Genomic DNA, 18,369 nt, shown 5'->3' on the forward strand with positions numbered 1-18,369 from the left:
GTAAAAGAAAAGTAAAGCTTCTGGGGCGGTGATGGCGCAGGCGGTGATGGCGCAGGCAACTGTGGGTTCCACTGCAGATGGGGTGGACAGAACCGAGCCTCCCACCTCACGCGCACGACAGGCAGCTTTTCTGTAATCTAATCACCTCTGGAAGTCCCAGGCAGCAATCACTCCCTCACCCTGTCACAATGCCATCACATTGCAACACTGGCTCGCCTCACACACGCAGCCCAGGCAGGGCGCTGGGACCTGTCTTGGCCACACATCCACAGATCAGTGGGGTCAGCCATGGTTCTGCGCAGTTCACAGAGGCCAAAATAAGCCTCTGTGAAGGGGCCCCGGCTACAGAGAGGCCAGGGTCGGGAGGTTTGCTTGGAGGCTAACCCAGGCGTCTTCCTGATGCTCCCTGAGAATCTGCAGAGAAAGTTACAGACCCAGAAGCTAAAGGAAAAGAAGTAACTAGAACCTTCCTGGAAAAGAGCAGGTGGACAAAGAAGTAAGAAGAGTTCAGAGGCAACTAACAGGCTGGAGAGATGGCGAGAACGCAAAATTTTAAAGAGAAAAATAGATAGATAGATAGATAGATAGATAGATAGATAGATAGATAGATAGATAGATAGATAGATAGGAGAGAAGAGGAGAGAGAGAGAGAGAGAGAGAGAGAGAGAGAGAGAGAGAGAGAGAGCGCGAGCGCTGACTGCTGGACCGGGATGAAGCCCTGTATTGTTTACTTGTGCTCAGAGTACAGGACCCCCTGGGTTCCATAGCAGCATCACTAAGTACATAAATAAATAAAATAGTAACACTAAAACATTAAGTTTGGGATATAGATCAAGGGTCTAGTTTTGATCTCCAGAATTTGGGGTGAGGTAGACCTGCCCAACACAATGAGCTCTGGACTCCTCAACAAGCTATTGCACAGACAACCGAACAAGAAACCTCCAGGCCAGGAGTGGTGGCACGAGCCTTCAATCCCAGCATTCCATAGGCAGAAGCAGGGACATCTATGTGAGCTCTCAAGGCCATCCTGATCTATACAGTGAGTTCTGCATCAACCAAGGCTACACGGTGAGAACTTATCTCAACAAATAAACAAGGAGGAGAGGGGGCGGGGAGAGAGCGCATGCTCAGCGTTTTTGATGCAGCTATTCTGGGCACTGCTCCCCTGGGCTGTGAACCCACATCAACCATCTCTTTCCCAAAGAGTTTGGATGACTCTGAAAGTCCCGGGATGAGAATCAAGAGGAAACCCGGCTGCAGCACGTTGTGGTTACATTAGTTCCACACAGTCTGTCCCACCTGTCTCTGTTATAATCTAAGAGGCAAGGAAGCCAGAAATTTTATTCTCATTTGACAAATAAGGAAATAAAACCCAAGGTCCTGCATGTACTCAACAATAGGCTTGGAAACCACATGTGCAAGCTAGGTACCTCAGACCAACCTCACCCACCAGAGCAGAGGCCACTGACCCACCAGAGCGGAGGCCACTGACCCACCAGAGCGGAGGCCACTGACCCACCAGAGCGGAGGCCACTGACCCACCAGAGAGGGGGCCGAGGATCCACCAGAGGGGAGGCCATGGAGGGGGTTGGTGAGGTTTGGTTTGGTTTGGTTTGGTTTTTGCTTTTACATATTATGTGAGCCGCAAATTAATTCTATGCATTTGTAAATACAATGCTCAAACCACAATGGAAAAGAAAATGTCTCAAAGGATACAAGTGAGCATTTAAGGAAAGAGGCAGGCAGACAACAAGCAATAGAAACGGGCTGAAGAGAGGTCTCCTACAGAGACATCATTGCAGACATCATTGTGATTGTGCCACAGATTTGAGAAGCCAAGCACATCCCAAGCAGGAGAAAAAGAAAAAAAAAAAGACTCTGTGCTTTTAACAGCTTACTGAGAACAGATCTGACTGGAGAGGCCTTCAAATCAGTTTGCAGGTTATAAAATATCTTTAGAGCCAAGCATGGTGATGTAGGCCTTTAATCCCACCGCTTGGGAGTCAGAGGCAGGAGGATCTCTGTGAGTTCCAGAACAGTCTGGTCTATATAGTGAGTTCCATAACAGCAAGGGCTACATAGAGAGGCCCTGTCACAAAGATAGATAGATAGATAGATAGATAGATAGATAGATAGATAGATAGATAGATAGATAGACAGATAGATAGATAGACAGATAGACAGATAATAGATGAGGATTAAACCAGGTTGTCCATCAGCAGCAATGAAAGCAGAGACAGGAGGAATCTGTGGCCATCTGTCTACCTGGCTTTCTACTGTTCTGTTTCCTCCCACAGAAATGGACCGATCCTCAGTGTGACATCACTGTGAAGCTGCCCGTGCCTCGCTATCTCCCCACATTTCCCTCTTCCTAGAGTCCCTTCTTTTTCCTCTAGCATGAGAAGACCTACTTCTGTCTGAAGGCTCACCACAACCATCACCTACCTCCATGGTTGAGGGTAAGTCTCTGTTTAAAACACAGGCAGGGGCCAAAGGCGGTGCTCAGTGGGTAACAGAAACCACACAAAGGAGGAGGGAGAGAACTGACTCCATACAACAGTCCTCCGACTTCCACAGATATGCCATAGTACGTGTGCCACACACACAGCAGCAGCAATGATAACTTAATAATTTTAAAGAATTAAAAAAAAATGTCTCAGTGGGCAAGAGCACTGGCTGCTTTGCCGAACGACCCAGGTTCAATGTCCAGCACCCGCGTGGCAGCTCACAACTGAGTCTCACAGCTCAGCTTCCAGAGGATGTGGTACCCTCACACAGACAGACATACAAGCATGACACCAACGCACATAAAAATAAATTTTTAAAAATCTTTAAAAATTAAAAATAAATAAAAATTAAAACATGTAAAACTTAGAACACATATAAGGACCTGGTATTTATTGCTGCTGAATAAAACTGAATCCCCGGTCCCTCATTTTTCTTTTTCCTTGCTGAGGCTCTGACTTAATAACCCCTCAAATAACCATCACTGATGTGTCCACCTAGTTGCTCCTCAATGTCTTGAAGGTTCAACCGACTGCTGCATTACACGTATTCAATTTTCTGTCAAAAGGTTCTGTTTCGCTTCATCCCACTCTCTTAACTGGATCCCCCTATGTAGGCTCTCATAGGTCCTAGCCTGGAATGCAACACCAAAGAGCCAACAGCCACCCATGGGGGACATACACTAGGCTGGAAGCGTGGACTCCATGCTGACAACTCCTGACCTCTGGGCTGACAGCAGCTCTTCATTCAACTGTATGATCCTGTGACACCAGCTACCATTTAGGACCACCCGCTGTGACCAGGCATCACACTGAGCATAGCAACAACCGACATTAGACGTGGGATCTGCACCCAAGACACTCCAGCCTTGCTGAGGAACGTACCCTTTCAACAAGCGCAAAAAATAGAGCCTGGCGGAGTTAGGAGGGGAAAAAAATAACTTGAGCCAAGATAGGACCATTCCTGAGCTGCCTCATCCCCCCTCCACACCCTCCCTGCTTACGTTCCTCGCTTCTCACCCCACCCCGAGTCTCTTGCTGCCTAATTTCACCCATCCCTCTAGCTTTAAACATCTGTACACTGGTTTTCAACTTCCTATCTTCATCCCAGGCCCATCCACTAAGGTCCAGACTCAGGAGACAACTGCCCAGTGGTGGCTGTCTCATTTGAGTCTGACTTGGTGCAAAGCACTTGCCTCGCATATACAAGGTCCTGGATTTGGTCCTCAACACAAACAAAAGAAAAGAGAAACTTAGACGCATATAAAAACAACCTAACCATTTAACACACACACACACACACACACACACACACACACGTAAGACAGCCATTGCTTTCTTGCTTTGCGCCCAGCCCACTTCACGCCCACAGGTTTTCTTCAAGTCCTCCCACTCCAGGAAGTCGGCCTAGATGTCTGAGCCATCTACTTAGATGCTGGGGTCTTTCCCTCACTCCTCTCTTTCCTTTACCCTCTGGAAACACTCCATTAGCGTGGTAGTAGGCTCAAGAATTATCTTCTCAGTGTCTATCTGTTTATTTTCTGCCGCAGGAATGCCCCCCTTAAATGCAAGAACCTTGTTTTCCTTTCCGTCTCTTTGTTTGTTTTATTTTTCCTGCTGAACCCTTGGACTGTGAAACTGGACTTGTCAATGGCTGGTCCCTAGATAAATATTTGTTAAGTGGCTGAGAATGTCAAGGGAAGGTGGCACAATGGAGGTGACAGTTGAGCTGGGGCCCAAAATAGAAAGGGGAGTTCCCTTCCTCTGCAGAGAACACGGGAGGAAACCAGGAAACCGTACAAAGGCAAAGCGGGTCTCTAAAAAGCTGAGCATCTGGGATGCTGGAACCTCAAGTTCAGTAATGTTTACACTGAGTCCTAACTCAGACTCTGTCTAATCCATCTCAAAGATGTATTTTAAAAGATGTGTCTTAGGCTATTTTCTAGTTCTAGGTTTCTGTTTCTAGTTTCTGTTTTCATCTCTCAGTTCTAATGGTGGATGCCCAAAATCTAGAAGCCACATCTGGTGGGATCCTTTTTTCTGGCAGGGCCTCTGCAGAGGTAGCATGGTCCCACACAGTAAGAGGTGACTAGGTAAGAAATAGAGCCAACTTGGCTTGCATGACAGACCTGCTCTCAAGATAACCCATTAGCCCACTAATCCACTAATCTGTAAGCGGATTAATCCACTCATGGAGGCAAAACTCTTAGGACCTAATTACTTCTTCAAGGTCCCACCTCTTAGTACCTCAGAGTATTAAGCGGAGATTAAATTTCAAATTTTAACATGAAATTTGGTGGGGATATACAGACTCATCCCTGACCTGAACACAATGGAGCTGATACTAGGACCTTCTTCAGAGAGTCCTTGACAGTGATATGAATATGTAATGAGTGGTATGTTGTGTTATTAATCTTGATACACCGTATTCGTAGTTTATACGGTCAGAAGAGGAGCTGTATGATTATAACAGGTCAGATTAGAGGTAAATCACTTAAAGCTAGGAATTGTCAAACCGTCTAGCAGTAATGACCAGCTGACCATGTTTTTTGTCGTTTATTCTGTGAGCAAAATGTTGGACAAAAGGAAGTTCTCACTTGCAAAGCCAGTTTCTGCTTTTCCACAAGCAAAGCAGCAGTCAATGTGGAGTAGACATGAGAGTTATATGTCAGCTGGCTATGGCTGCATCATGATTGTCTCCAAGGGGGGGGGAGAGAAAGAGAGAGAGAGAGAGAGAGAGAGAGAGAGAGAGAGAGAGAGAGAGAGAGAATGAGTTAGGTTGATGTTACAAAACTTCTGTGGGGTCAGAAACCCTACTAAGCTACACCATTTGGCTTAGGATCAGGGTATCAACATGTGTCAGTCATGTAAAGTCAGTCATATGAAGGCCTTCTGAACCAAAACTGGAAGCTTCACTTCCAATATGGTCCACATGGTTGAAAAAGTCAGGCTAGTTTATAACAGGGAGCCCTTCCCACAGGATTGCTTGGGTGTCCTCAAAGGTTACAGTTTCTCCCAATGGGCTACCCAAAGAGGGCAAAGAGGAAGACACAATGTCTTCATTACCTGGGCTCTGATGTCATTTTTCTATAGATGTTCTACAATGCCCATTGGTTGCCAGGTCAGTCCTATGTATTATGGGATGGCAATGAGAGCACAGTTTCTCTCCAGTGGTTCTGATTCTTCCAGAAAACTGGGAACTGAAGCCAGTAGGGCACCATCTTGGACCTGGCTACCACTATTGATCAAAAGTGAATCAAAATAACCACAAAGTCAAATGACTATGCTGAAGAAAAGTCCAAAACCATAGAAGGTGACTGAGAAAGGAATAAGGCATACACACCGATGACAGGATGACTGACAGCTGTCACTCATCAAAGGCCTCCTTTGCTGTACATGTCCAGGTTCGCTTATATCAACTTTATATATGCTAGAGTCATTTGGGAAGAAAGACTTTCAATTAAGAAAATGCAAGACATACAGGCAAAGTCTATAGTGCATTTTCTTAGTTAATGATTTATCTGGGAGGACCCAGCCCATTGTGGGTAGGGCCACCCCTGGGCAGGTGGTCCTGGGTTCCATTAAAAAGTAAGCTGAGCAGCCGGGCAGTGGTGGCGCACACCTTTAATCCCAGCACTTGGGAGGCAGAGCCAGGTGGATTTCTGAGTTTGAGGCCAGCCTGGTCTACATAGTGAGTTCCAGGACAGCCAGGGCTATACAGAGAAACCCTGTCTCAAAAAACCAAAAAAAAAAAAAAAAAAAAAAAAAAAAGCAGGGAGCAATTGAATAAGCAACGCCCCTCCACCCCCATGGCCTCTGCATCAGCTCCTGCCTCCAGGGTCCTGCCCTGTTTGAGGTCCTGCCCTGACTTTCCTCAAAGGACTATGATGTGGAACTGTAAATTGTAATAAATCTTTTCTTCTCCAAGTTGCTTTAGGTCATGATATTTTATCACAGCAATAGAAAAGAAACCTTAACTAAAACACTAGGCAAGGAGTTGAAGAGATGGCTCAGAGGTTAAGAGCACTGCTTGTTCTTACAGAGGTCCCTGATTCAATTCCCAGCACCCACATGGCAGTTCACAACTGTCTATAATTCCAGTTCCAGAAGATCTGATGGCCTCACACAAATATGCAAGCAAAACACCAGTGCACATAAAAAGTAATTTTTAAAAAATCATAAAAGAAATTTTTTTTAAGTAGACAAAAGGCAACGCTTTCTGTGTGACATTTCTGGGATGGACCCTCTGCATTCTAGAGCAAATTAAGTCCTACTGAGTGACAGTCACTCTCCTTCAGATGAGAGTGGCTGCTCAGGGTGGCATGGGGGTACTGGAAGCCACACCCACTCCAGCATTCTGTCTGTGGCTCCTTTTTTACATTTGTCTGAGTCACTGTGACAGAAGCTGTATGATCTATGAAGCCTAAAATATCACCATCCACTCCTCCCCAGAAAAGAGAAAAACACACACCCATGCTCTGAGCCCTTAAAAACCTCTTGTAATAAAGTCTCTTCATGGCTGGAGAGATGGCTCACCATTTAAGAATACTTGTTGCTTTTGCAGAGAACACAGGCTCAGCTACCAGCACCTACTTACATGGTGGTTCACACCCATCTGCAGCTCCAGTTCTAGGGAACTGGATGCCCTCTTCTGGCATTGGTGGGTACCAGGCACACACATGCCACACACAGGCATATGCACACGCGTGTGCGCGCACACACACACACACATATACAAAACACTCCTACACATAAGCTAAATAAGTGTAAACAGAATTTCTCTCTTAAAGGAGATTACCTTCTTCTCATAAACAAAGAAAATGAAGACCAGACAGGTTCTGATTTGCCAAGAATCACATTGGTTGCAGGTAGCAGGACAGAATTATATCTGAGCAGCCTGACTGCAGAGTTGTAACAGACAAGAGATAAAAGAGGTTTGATCTTTATTTTGGTTGTTGTTGTTTGGGCTTTAGGGTGTCTCATTTTGTTTTGTTTTGTGGTGGATACATAGGCTTTTTTTAATAGCTTTCTGATGAGTGACTCCACCCCGAGGTCAAAGGACAAAGGTGACCATAGAATAGAGTCACAAGCACCTTGCAAAAGCAACCAAGGTTAAGTCCTCTTTGCGGTAATTCTTGGGCCCAGAAGTTTATCAGATTTCAGGGGTGGGGTGGACTATTGCTTTGTTTTGTTGTTGTTTGTATTCTGTAGGATACCTGCACAGGTTTTACTTGATGAGCACTCCGAATGCAGAAATCTGAGCATGATACTCAAACGGTTTTGGATTCTGGGACCTTTCAGAATTCAGCTTTTAAAAGTCATCATCTAATATTAACACATGAAAGGAAAAATATCAGAGAAACTAATTAACAGCTCTCAGTTATCCCAAAACCTAGGAACTTATTACAGTTTGAGGTTGGATGGATGCACGGTTCCTCGGGTGGTTTCTAGAACCCTTGCACTCAGCTGCTGCCTTCAGCCAGAGCACTGGTTGGTTCTCAACCAGGGTGATCCTGGCCCAATGACCCAGGATGCTTGGAATGCCCAAAGACAATGGTGATGGTTATGGCTGGTTTCTACTAGGTAGAAGCCATGTGTGGTGCATGACATGTAGCTCCCTGCCCCTATCACCACCACAACAAAGAAATCATCTGGTCCTAAATGTCAGTAGTATCTCAGTTGAGAAACTTGAACTTGCTAATCAACTGGTTCAGGAAAATTCAGGATGTTGTCACTCATGCTGGTAATGGCTGAGGCCACAGTTCTCCTCCACCTGGTCTCTTGTCCTCTCATAATTTTAAACTACTGCAGCAAGATCTCAAGTTAAATGGACAGGGCTTGGAGTCCAAGACCTCCAGAGAGCAGAGTACTGAAGATCCCTCGGGATCACTTGAGTCACATTCTGTTGACTGGAGCAAGTCGCAAGGTCGTCCCAGGAAGAGCATTCCCAGCCACAGCTACTGCACAGTGGGTCTGCAGGTGAGGTGAGTGGGAGTTTGCACAAGCCAGGTAGGGCAGCCAGGCCTCCTAGGAAGCTGGACAGGAGAAAAGAGACAAAAGTTTCAGCTTGGGTTTCCTTGCTAAAAATATAACAAGGAAAAATAATATTAAGTAAGATAATAGATTAGGAGACTGTGTGTGTACATGTGTGTACATGTGTGTACATGTGTGTACATGTGTGTTCAGATGTGTGCATGTGCATGTGGAGGCAAAGGGACAGCTTCAGCTGTCATTCCTCAAGTTCCAGCTACATTGCTTTAAAAAAAAAAGTTACTTAACACGTATGAGTGTTTTGCCTGTATACAGAATACATGTATTGCATGTATGTCTGCATACTTCATGCAAGCTTGGTGCCAGCTGTAAGATGGTGTCAGAGTCTCTAAAACTGGAGCTAAGATGGTTATGAGCTGCCATATAGGTGCCAGGAATCGAACCTGGGTCCTCTGGACGAGCTGAGCCATCTCTCCAGCCCTTATCTTGCTTTTTACTATTTATCTATTTTTATTTTATGTGCATTGGTGTTTTGACTGCATGCATGTCTTGTGAGGGTGTTGGATCTCTGGAACATGAGTTACAGACAGTTGTGAGCTACCATGCTGGGAATTGAACTCAGGTCCTCTGGAAGATCAGCCAGTACTCTTAACTACTGAGCCATCTCTCCAGCCCCCCTCTTCCTTACTTTTTGTGAAAGTTTTTCACTGGAATGGAGCTTGCTAAGTAGACTAGGCTGTCTGCCCAGCAAGACCCAGGGAGCCACCTGCCTCTCACTCCCCACTGCCTGGATTACAAGCATATGCCATCATGCCCAACTCCCCCCTCCCCCACAGAGGTTTTGAGGGATTCAATTCAGATCATCAGGCTTGTACGGCAAGCCCTTTACCAACTTCACCCCAGTCCATAATGAGTGGATGCATGTGTGCGTGTGTTGTGTGTGTGTGAGCATGCGTGTGTGTTGTGTGTGTGTGTGTGTGTGTGTGTGCAGTTGTGTAAGGGGGACCCGTCCCAGACACTCTTCCTCTTTATAAACCCAGGAATGTTCAGACATCTTCTATAGAACAGTGTGGTATTTGCATAGCACCCACCCAGTGTCTCCCATATGATCTAACTCTTCTCTGGAGGGTCTGGAATGCCTAATATCGGTCAAATGTTATGTAAGTACTTGTACTGTATGGTTTGACAATTTTGATAAGAAAAGCCCTATACAAGTTTGGTGCAGACACGAGTTTTTCCAAATATATTCAAGCTCAGGTTGATTGACTCTGTGGGTGATGAGTTCTGGCACGTAGGAAGCCGGCTGCACCAACAGAGCCCGGTTGGGACATTTCCATCCTCATTCCAGGACTTATATTTACACCACAGTACAGGTGTATGATCCTGGTGAGTGCCTTGTCTTCCAGAAGCCTTGCCCCAAGCTTCAGAGTATGAATGAGGAGGACAAGCCCTTCCTTCCGCTGCTGCCTCTGAGTCCCACCTTGGTGGTTTCCATGATTAGGTTATGTTGATGCTGCTGTCATTGTTTCATGCAAGTCACTGAAACAGCTTCCACCTTGGACAGGCTGCACAGTGGAGCCGCCCTCTCCCAGCTGGTGCTCCATGAAGAAGCCTGAAAGCCCCTGAGCATCATCGAGGCACCACACTGAAGAATGACAAATGGGCCTCAAGCTCCAAGGCAGAAGGGCTGCCAGCCCCTCAGTGTGTACAACCCGTTCAAGCAAGATGAATTCAATCCCTGACAAGCCACACTGATCAACCAACATAGCTCGGCAACCTTAAATATTCACCATCTCCAGATCAGGTACCAATTGGCCACAGTGTTGCAATGTGTGCTGATGCTTCCCCAGGCAGGAGTCTGTGAGCAGCAGCCAGTGTCAGGGATGCCCTGCCAGAAACACCGGACAGAGAGTTTAAACACAGGGTAGCAGAAGTCAGAGGGATCTGGAGTCCTTTCTACCCTTGGTACTTCTATTTAAATGTATCGAGAGGCTGCATAAATATATTATGTACAGTACAGATTCTATTATTTTGAGAATTGAGTCTAAGTGTACTGAATGATGGCTGGTAGTTCTTCTAACTTTGAGCTTCTTAGGTTCAGTGTGGGAGAGTCCCTGGCACTATTGGCGCCTAACACAGTCACCATTCTCACACTTAAGCTGACTTCCTAGCACAAACTGCTTCTGCATAAACAGCCCAGCACCTCCCCGATGAAAACTTTCCATTTGTCTCCTTAGTCTTGGGAGGGGCTGGGGGAGTTACTGACCTTTTATTCCTTGTCGCTAGGAGAAAACAGTGATGACATCTTTTTGGCTGGATGGAACTGATGGAAGATTTATGGGGCAGCTGAGAACTGTCAGAGCCAGACCCAGCAGATTCCCTAAGACAATGACCACGGCCTTTTCAGCAGGGAGCACACTGCTTTCTGGAATTGCCTAACACAAGAGAGAGAAAGTCCTATCTACCCAGCCATCAGTGAGGTTATCCCTGTACCCCACAGCTGCTGCCACCCAATCTGAAGGTTCCTGCTTCTGCTCTTGAAAGATTGTATGTGGCCACACAGAAGTCTTAGCTGTCACCCACCATCAAACCCCCTGGCCCCAGTCTGGGACCCATAGCCCTCCAGGAGTGGGAAACTTCATCCTATACCTTCTCAGTCACAGGGATTTCAGAAATTAGTCACAGGAAGCGGGGAGGAGAAGAGTGGAGGCTTCCAAGAGGAACCAGTAACAGGATCTGGGGGTCTTTCACCACAGGTCACAGCAGCTTAGCCTGCCCCTGAGGTAGGGATGAGTGGTCAGGGATGGAGCCAGCCTCCCCAAGGCCTCTGCCAGCAGCAAGAGCTTTTGGGAAGTGGGACTATAGCCAGGGAGTCATCCTCGTCACTGAATGCCCTCTTCCCTATCTCAGACGTCTGTCCTAATGCTCCCAACTCTGAGATAGACACATATGGTAGATTGGAGCCCAGAACCCAGCATGTGTCTGACTCCCAGACCTCCCCTCATGAATAAACACTGAGACACTCTATGACTCTGTTGCATCTCAGAGCACAGGATACTCTCAGACGTCCCAGAATTGTCACCAGCAGTCTGCCTTTCACTCATCAACATCTCATGTGGACAGACAGTAAATGACAATCATTCTAAAGGGATGAGAATGTTGTGGGCTGATAGAGGCAGAAGGCACTATCCTCTATATAGATAGATAGATAGATAGATAGATAGATAGATAGATAGATGATAGATAGATGGATAGATCAGAGACACAAGCCAAATATCTACCAACAGAAAAAATTTAATAAGTTCTGGTTTATGGTTATGGATTACTAGCATCCATTTTTTAAAAACTGAGGTATGCTCAAACCACCATAGCAGCCACCCCTCATCAAAGAAGCCTCTCTTCATAGCAAATGGAAACCATCAGAAAACCACAACTGGACACTATGCAGAAATCAGCAGGTCGTGGGAGCCACGCCCCAGTGAATGCATCTACATCACAACTCCCTAAGTCTGTGACTTAGGAAGCATCACGGGAGAGGGGGCAGAGGGCAGGAGCCAGGACACTAGGAAGACTGCTGTGAAACAGCCCTAGAAATGGCTGCAAAAATAAGACCTGAACAACCTCAACACCAGTGAGCATGTTAACGTGGAAGGGGAAATCCCACGGGACCTTATCCTTAGACAAAGAACTTAGGCACCTAATGACTGCTGGGAGAAGCCTTACCCTCTCCAAGGAATCAGCCCCCTTATTGGTTGCCCAATGTAAAGCAGTAGCCTTGATACACATCACCAAGAACAGACTCAGCAGGTTGTGCTTTTATTTATGTATTTGTGCACGCACATATGTACATACACACAAGCATATGTGAGTAGCAATACTAATCAAAAAGAGGCTATCAGACTTGAGGGGGACATAGGAGTGATTCAAGGGAGGGTGTCTGGGAGGAGATGGAGGGGAGAAACAGAGAGGAGAAAGTGATGTAATTCTATTTCAACTAAAAATAAGGGGCTGGAGAGATGGCTCAGTGGTTATGAGCACTGGCTGCTCTTCCACTGGGTTCAACTCCCAGAACCCACATGACAGCTCACAACTGTCTGTAAGTCCAGTTCTAGGGAATCTGATATCCTCATTTAGACATACACACAGGCAAAACACCAATGCACATAAATTAAATGAATAAATAAATAAAATTTAAAAGAACATATTCATAGCTGGGCATGGCAGCACATGCTCTTAATGGGAGCAGAGGCAGGTGGATCTCTGCGAGTAGGTATGAGACCAGTCTGGTCTACTTAATTCTGGACCAGTCAGTCACACAGTGAGGCAGGAGGAGTGGATATATTCATGACATATGTACTTTTAACATAATAGAAATCTTGGCTGTGTGATAGCGGTGCTTGCCTTTAATCCCACCACTTGGGAGGCAAAGACAGGTAGGTTTCTGAGGTCAAGGCCAGGTTGGTCTCCAGTACAGTCAGGGTTACACAGAGAAACCCTGTCTCGAAAACAACACAAACAAACAAAAAAGAAAATAATAGAAATCTTGAATGTTGATAGTAAGGAGAATGACTATGAGATAAGAAATTAAGTCCATTTATTATTTTCCTCATCCAAGGGGTTCTTACCTTTTATGTTTATATTTATTTATATATAATATATATTTATATATATAATATATTTATATACTTATATTTTATTTATTTTTATTTATTTATATATAATATATTTTTTATATATTCATGTTCATGTGTGTATGTGTACATGCATGTTCGTGTGTGTGTGTGTGTGTGCAGGCCAAAGACTACCTCTGCACTACCTCCTTAGGAATCCTGTCACCTCCACTGAGAGGACATTTCCCCTTGGCCTGGAGACCACCTATTAGGCTAGGCTGTCAATCCAGGTAACACCAGAATCCTCCTGACTGGACCTTTCCTGCTCTGCCCACCATGACCAGGGCATTTTTATGTGAGTGCTAAGCCCCAATATCATTTACTTTTTTTTTTCTTTAGTTGATGTCCTTTGTGGACGCTAAGGATTAACTCCACCGGCACTGATATGGTCTTAAAAAGTCTGAGCCCCACCAGTCCTGGGGACTGCAGGGGACAGCAAGCTTTCTGAGGGCAGCCATGTTGCCTTTCTAGAAATGAGGAGGCCTGGATGACCCCAGAAAGAAGTGCAAGAGCTCAAGAATACGCAGGCTGCAGCTTTATTGGAGCCTGGTACCAGGGAAGCGGCCCGCCTGCAGTGATTTTACTAACTACAGACTGACAGCCCACTCACTTTCTGAAAAGGAGAGCAAAAAACCTGCAGTGACCTCGGATTCCAGGTGGTTCTTAAACGCAGGTGGACCGCAAAGGGCCACGGCTCAGCTTCTGCTCACTCTCCAGCTGTGAGTCAGAACCAGTTCTAAGGAGAAGGCGGATCTGCGCGCTGCTGGTTTGATGACAACGCACTCTCCAAGGTTACGCAAGGCGGGACCTCCGTCCCCAGCACCACTATGAAGTAAGGAAACAGTTAATTCAAAGGTTTGTCCTCAGCAGGGAGACATTTTTGGTTGGTTGGTTGGTTGGTTGGTTGGTTGGTTGGTTGGTTGGTTGGTTGGTTTTTCTTTTGCATGTGTATATCGTGTATTCCATGTGTACTGACCTCTCCGATGGTCTAGGAGGATCGAAGTTAGGAGGATAAATTCATATTTACCCTGACCTATGTGGTCCTCCAGAGCATCACGGGTAATTTTTCCAGCCATTGACAAGGGGCATCCATACCTTTCTCATTTTCAGTGCATTATTTAATTGACATACCATAATTACATACATGCATAAGGTATAAGGGTACCATGTGACGTTTTGATGTGTGTACGTTGTCGAGTGATTAGATTAACCTAATTAACATGTCCACCGGTTTGCCTAACTCTGATTTCTTATATTGAGACATTTCAGATTGACTCTTACTTTGAAATGTTTAATACATTTCTCCTTAATTATAACATATTTGACTTGTGTAAAACATTGCACATTACTATATAGCCCATAATACACTAGTGATTCTTGTTATATATTGTGCCACGTTCTCACTGCAGCGCAGCAGATCTCAAAGTGCACCCCTCTCTTCTCTCTTCCAAACACAACCAGGCCCGACCGAGACAGGCCCGGCTTTCTGTCTGACACTGTACCAGAGAAACAGTTCCCTGTGCCCGAGTTACCCCGGAGAGTAGTGGTTCTCTGTGCATAGGGCTCAAGAGAAAGGCTCCTCACCCGCTCCTCCTGGCGCTTCAGCCCCCTGCAGACCTAAAGCGTGGGTCAAGGAAACGGTGCTGGGGCGGGGAATCTTGCGTGCTTCTTTCAAACTTACAAAAAAGTTCAGCTGGCTCGGCTCCCTAGAAGTTCCTCCCGGCTCCTCGCCTCACCGTTACTCTCCATTCTCTTCCGGCTCAATTTTCTCTCTCCTTTTCTTTCTGCTCTCCGTTTCTCCATCTTCTCTAGCCCCTATTTCCTTGGTTCCCCCTCTCTCCTGGTGCTCTGGGACTGGCAACCCCAGGCAGAGGCTGAGCACAGAGCCTTTGGTGGCCCTTAACCAGCCGGGCTAAGGCCAGGGTAAGAGATCTCAGGCTAGGACAAGGCCCTACGCCCAGGAGTCTTGGAGTCTGACACTCTGGGATCACCTAACATTTGTCCAGAAGTCACCGCAACTGGGGAAAATTTGTTGGTTCCGGCCACGCAGCAAGCAAGCCCTCATACTTTTCTCCCTTCAGGGAGAATACACTAGAACACCCTGCTGTTGAGGATGCTCTTATGTAAATGCTCAGTCTTTTAAGAAAGAGTGACTGTTGTTTCATTTTACAGATGAGAATAACAAGGTTCAGGAAGGGTAAACATTGTCCTGAAGTAGGATGCAGCCATAGTCCCGAATCTGAGTCTGCCCACAAGACTTTTCTGTATGTCATTCCCGAGGTCTTTCCCTGACCGTCTTCCCAGGCTCTTCCTTTCCCAACCCTGACTTCCCGAGCTTTCCTCCCTCTGCTTAGGTTGCTTTGCCAAGTTTCTTTCTGACCTTGGAGAGTTCACTAACACTCCCTCAGCCGTCCTCAAACTCAGGATGGAAATGCCAAGACTGGGCGAGTCTCCAAGGACCTATCACAGGCTCCTGGTGCTCAAAGTACAGCAGCTTATGGCCTTTGTCCTGTGGATTTAACCCTGGCTGCCCCCCCCCAACCATGGTCCATGGTGAGTTCTAACTAGGAACCAAAGCCCTACTGTGTATGAATATCCCTTTTATAAATTACCAAGCACCCTAAAACCTAAATAAAACTGTTGAGAAGGCAATCATGAAAATGATAAAACAGTAATAATGTTAATTAATTAAGTAAGTAAGTAATAAAATATCATATAAAATAACATGACACAGGGTCACTAGCTAATAGAAAAAGACTTCAAACATCAGTAAGAAAAGAAGTGAGAAAGCCCAATAATTAGAAGATGCGAAGAAAAATATCAGTGGGTTACAGGCACTTCTAAATGATCAAAATAAGCCTGCCGTGGTGGCGGAGGACACCTTTAGTCCCAGAACTCAGGAATTTCTGTGAGTTCGAGGCCAGGCTGATCTACAGTGTGAGTTCTAGGACAGCAAAGGCTGCACAGAAAAAAAAAAACTCATCTCAATAAAATCAACCAATCAAGCAAAATAATTTAGAAAAGTCATATGCTGTCTTCACCTAATATGTAAAAAAAAAGTGTTTTAGAACTACCAAATTGAAGAAGGACTGTATTAAAAAAAAAAAAAAAGGTGTCGGGTTTTTGTGGTTTTGTTTCTGACCTGCAGCCATCTTAGTTTGGTTTTTTAGAAGCATGGAGACAGCTGAGACAGCTCAGGGTTCACAGGGTAAAGGCGCTTGCCACCAGTTGGCAACCTGAGTTTGATTCCTAGGCCCCACAAACTGAGAGCGAAATGATTCCTGAAACTTATCCTCCAAGCCCCTTGTGTGGGCTGTCATGGCATATACACACAAAATACATTTTAATTTAAAAAAATGTAAGAAGACATGGCATTTAGACATGGTTAGGTGAATTGTTGCTGGAGAGGCCTTATCTCCTGCTACCACCAAGTACAGGACCCAAAACAACAGCCATGGCATTTAAAATCTGCTTAGACTGCTTGGTAGGGTCTGACCCATCACTGTATACCAAGGACGACAGCGGTGATAAATGCAGCAGATGTTTTTATGAGTATAGACCCCGCCCATTTGATGGCTCATCAAGACAGACAGATGATGTTTTAGCAACTTTGAGAAAAGCAAGTGGAACTAGTCCAGTGTTCTGTCTTCAAGGCTTTCCTTGGTTGAGGGCCATGCTGTTCAGAGACAAGAAGATTGCTCAGCTGCAGACACCCCAGAGTCTAGTCATAGATGCACTAGGGCTACCACAACCTCAAGACCAGAAGACCCAGAGGGCTGCCCCTCCACTTCTGCCCTTCCCTCCTCAACCCGTCCGTTAAAAGACAAAACAGAGCAGAAGCCAGGCCAGGTGGGTGGCACATGCCTTTAAGTTTGAGGCAAGCTTGTTCTACATAGTGAGTTCCATGCCAGTCAGGGCATAGTGAGCCCTGTCTCAAATACAAACATCAAAAGGCAGCTAGGGGCGGGTGGGCGATAAAGAGAAGCAGATGCCCATGGGGAGCAAGCAACTGTGAAGTAAGGTGCTGGGTCAGAGTGGGAGAGATTATGCATAATAGCAGCCCAGAGTACAGAAAACCAGGAAGAATGATAGTTGAGGAAATATGTACATTTAACTTGATTTAAGTATTCAGCAAACTATATATCAAAGCATTGCATTATACATCCAACTACTATATATATTACTGTAATACCTAATTACTGTATCAGAAAAATAAAGTTAAAATGAGCGCTTTTAAGAATTGAATAAAAGCATATTGATGAGAATAAAAGACAAAAAAGGTAGACAAGCACCTTGACAAGTATATTCAAAATGCAAATAAGACTTTAAAAATACCTCTATTCTCTAGTCAGTCCAGATAAGGTACCCCAGCCTAAAAGGCTTAAACTTTAAAATGCATAGCATTGACTGGCTGTTGAGAAGCTGCAAGCTCAAACCTTGTCAGAGTGGATAGAGTGCCAGCCAGCAGTGTAGAAAACTGTTGAGAACCAACTAAAACTGAGTCTGTGAATATCCCATGTCCGAGAAATGCTACTCGGGTGTTTACACAATAGAAATGTGTGTGCAAAAGGCAGACACTAGAGTCCTCAGAACTAACACCTCTCATTCTTCTGTGACAGGTAAAAAAAACAAAGACAACAAACAAACAAAAACAGGAAATGTGACACGCAAGAGACCCTGGCAGAACAGAAATGGGAACACCATATAGGGCACCCCTTATTTGAATTACTACCTACCAGAGAGATGTGGGGTTCGATCCCTTCAGATTTTGATCTTGGGATACTTTCCTACATATTTGTTTATAGTGAGACGTCTCAGGGACAGAAGTCCATTGTCAATGCAGAGTCTATTTGCTTAATATGTGCACAACCTGAAAGTCGTTGCTTGCTTAGTCATTCCCCTTTCCGTTCGATGGGCACCCAGAGCCCCAGTGTGCAGGTACAGGGGCTGTTTCAGATTGAGCGCATTTGAGATTTCAGTCGGGAATGTTCGCCCTGGAATATATTAATACAATGGAAGGAAAAAGAGTTGATAGCTCCAAACTGGCAGGGCCTCATGAACCCACATTGCATACATATTGTGAGACACAAAGTTGCCCTCCTTCATGCTTGGGTGTACATACAGTGAAGCTCAAAAGTAGTTGAGAGTAACCTAGGTTTCTAGTCAGAGTGGGCACACATCTGGAACTTCAGCACGTCCCTAAA

General features: G+C 45.5%; 1 long non-coding RNA gene across 1 annotated transcript in view; it reads right to left on the reverse strand.

Annotated features, from left to right (window-relative positions):
- Positions 1–7,430: 7,430 nt before the first annotated feature.
- LOC114611738 overlaps positions 7,431–18,369 on the reverse strand; it is a 13,506-nt gene continuing 2,567 nt past the window's right edge. Inside the window, exon 2 of the long non-coding RNA XR_003709886.1 lies at positions 7,431–8,539. This is a non-coding gene — a long non-coding RNA (uncharacterized LOC114611738). The remainder of the gene's footprint in view (positions 8,540–18,369) is intronic.

This window comes from Grammomys surdaster, unplaced genomic scaffold (assembly GCF_004785775.1).
Source record: "Grammomys surdaster isolate TR1022 unplaced genomic scaffold, NIH_TR_1.0 126121, whole genome shotgun sequence".
NCBI lineage: Eukaryota > Metazoa > Chordata > Mammalia > Rodentia > Muridae > Grammomys > Grammomys surdaster.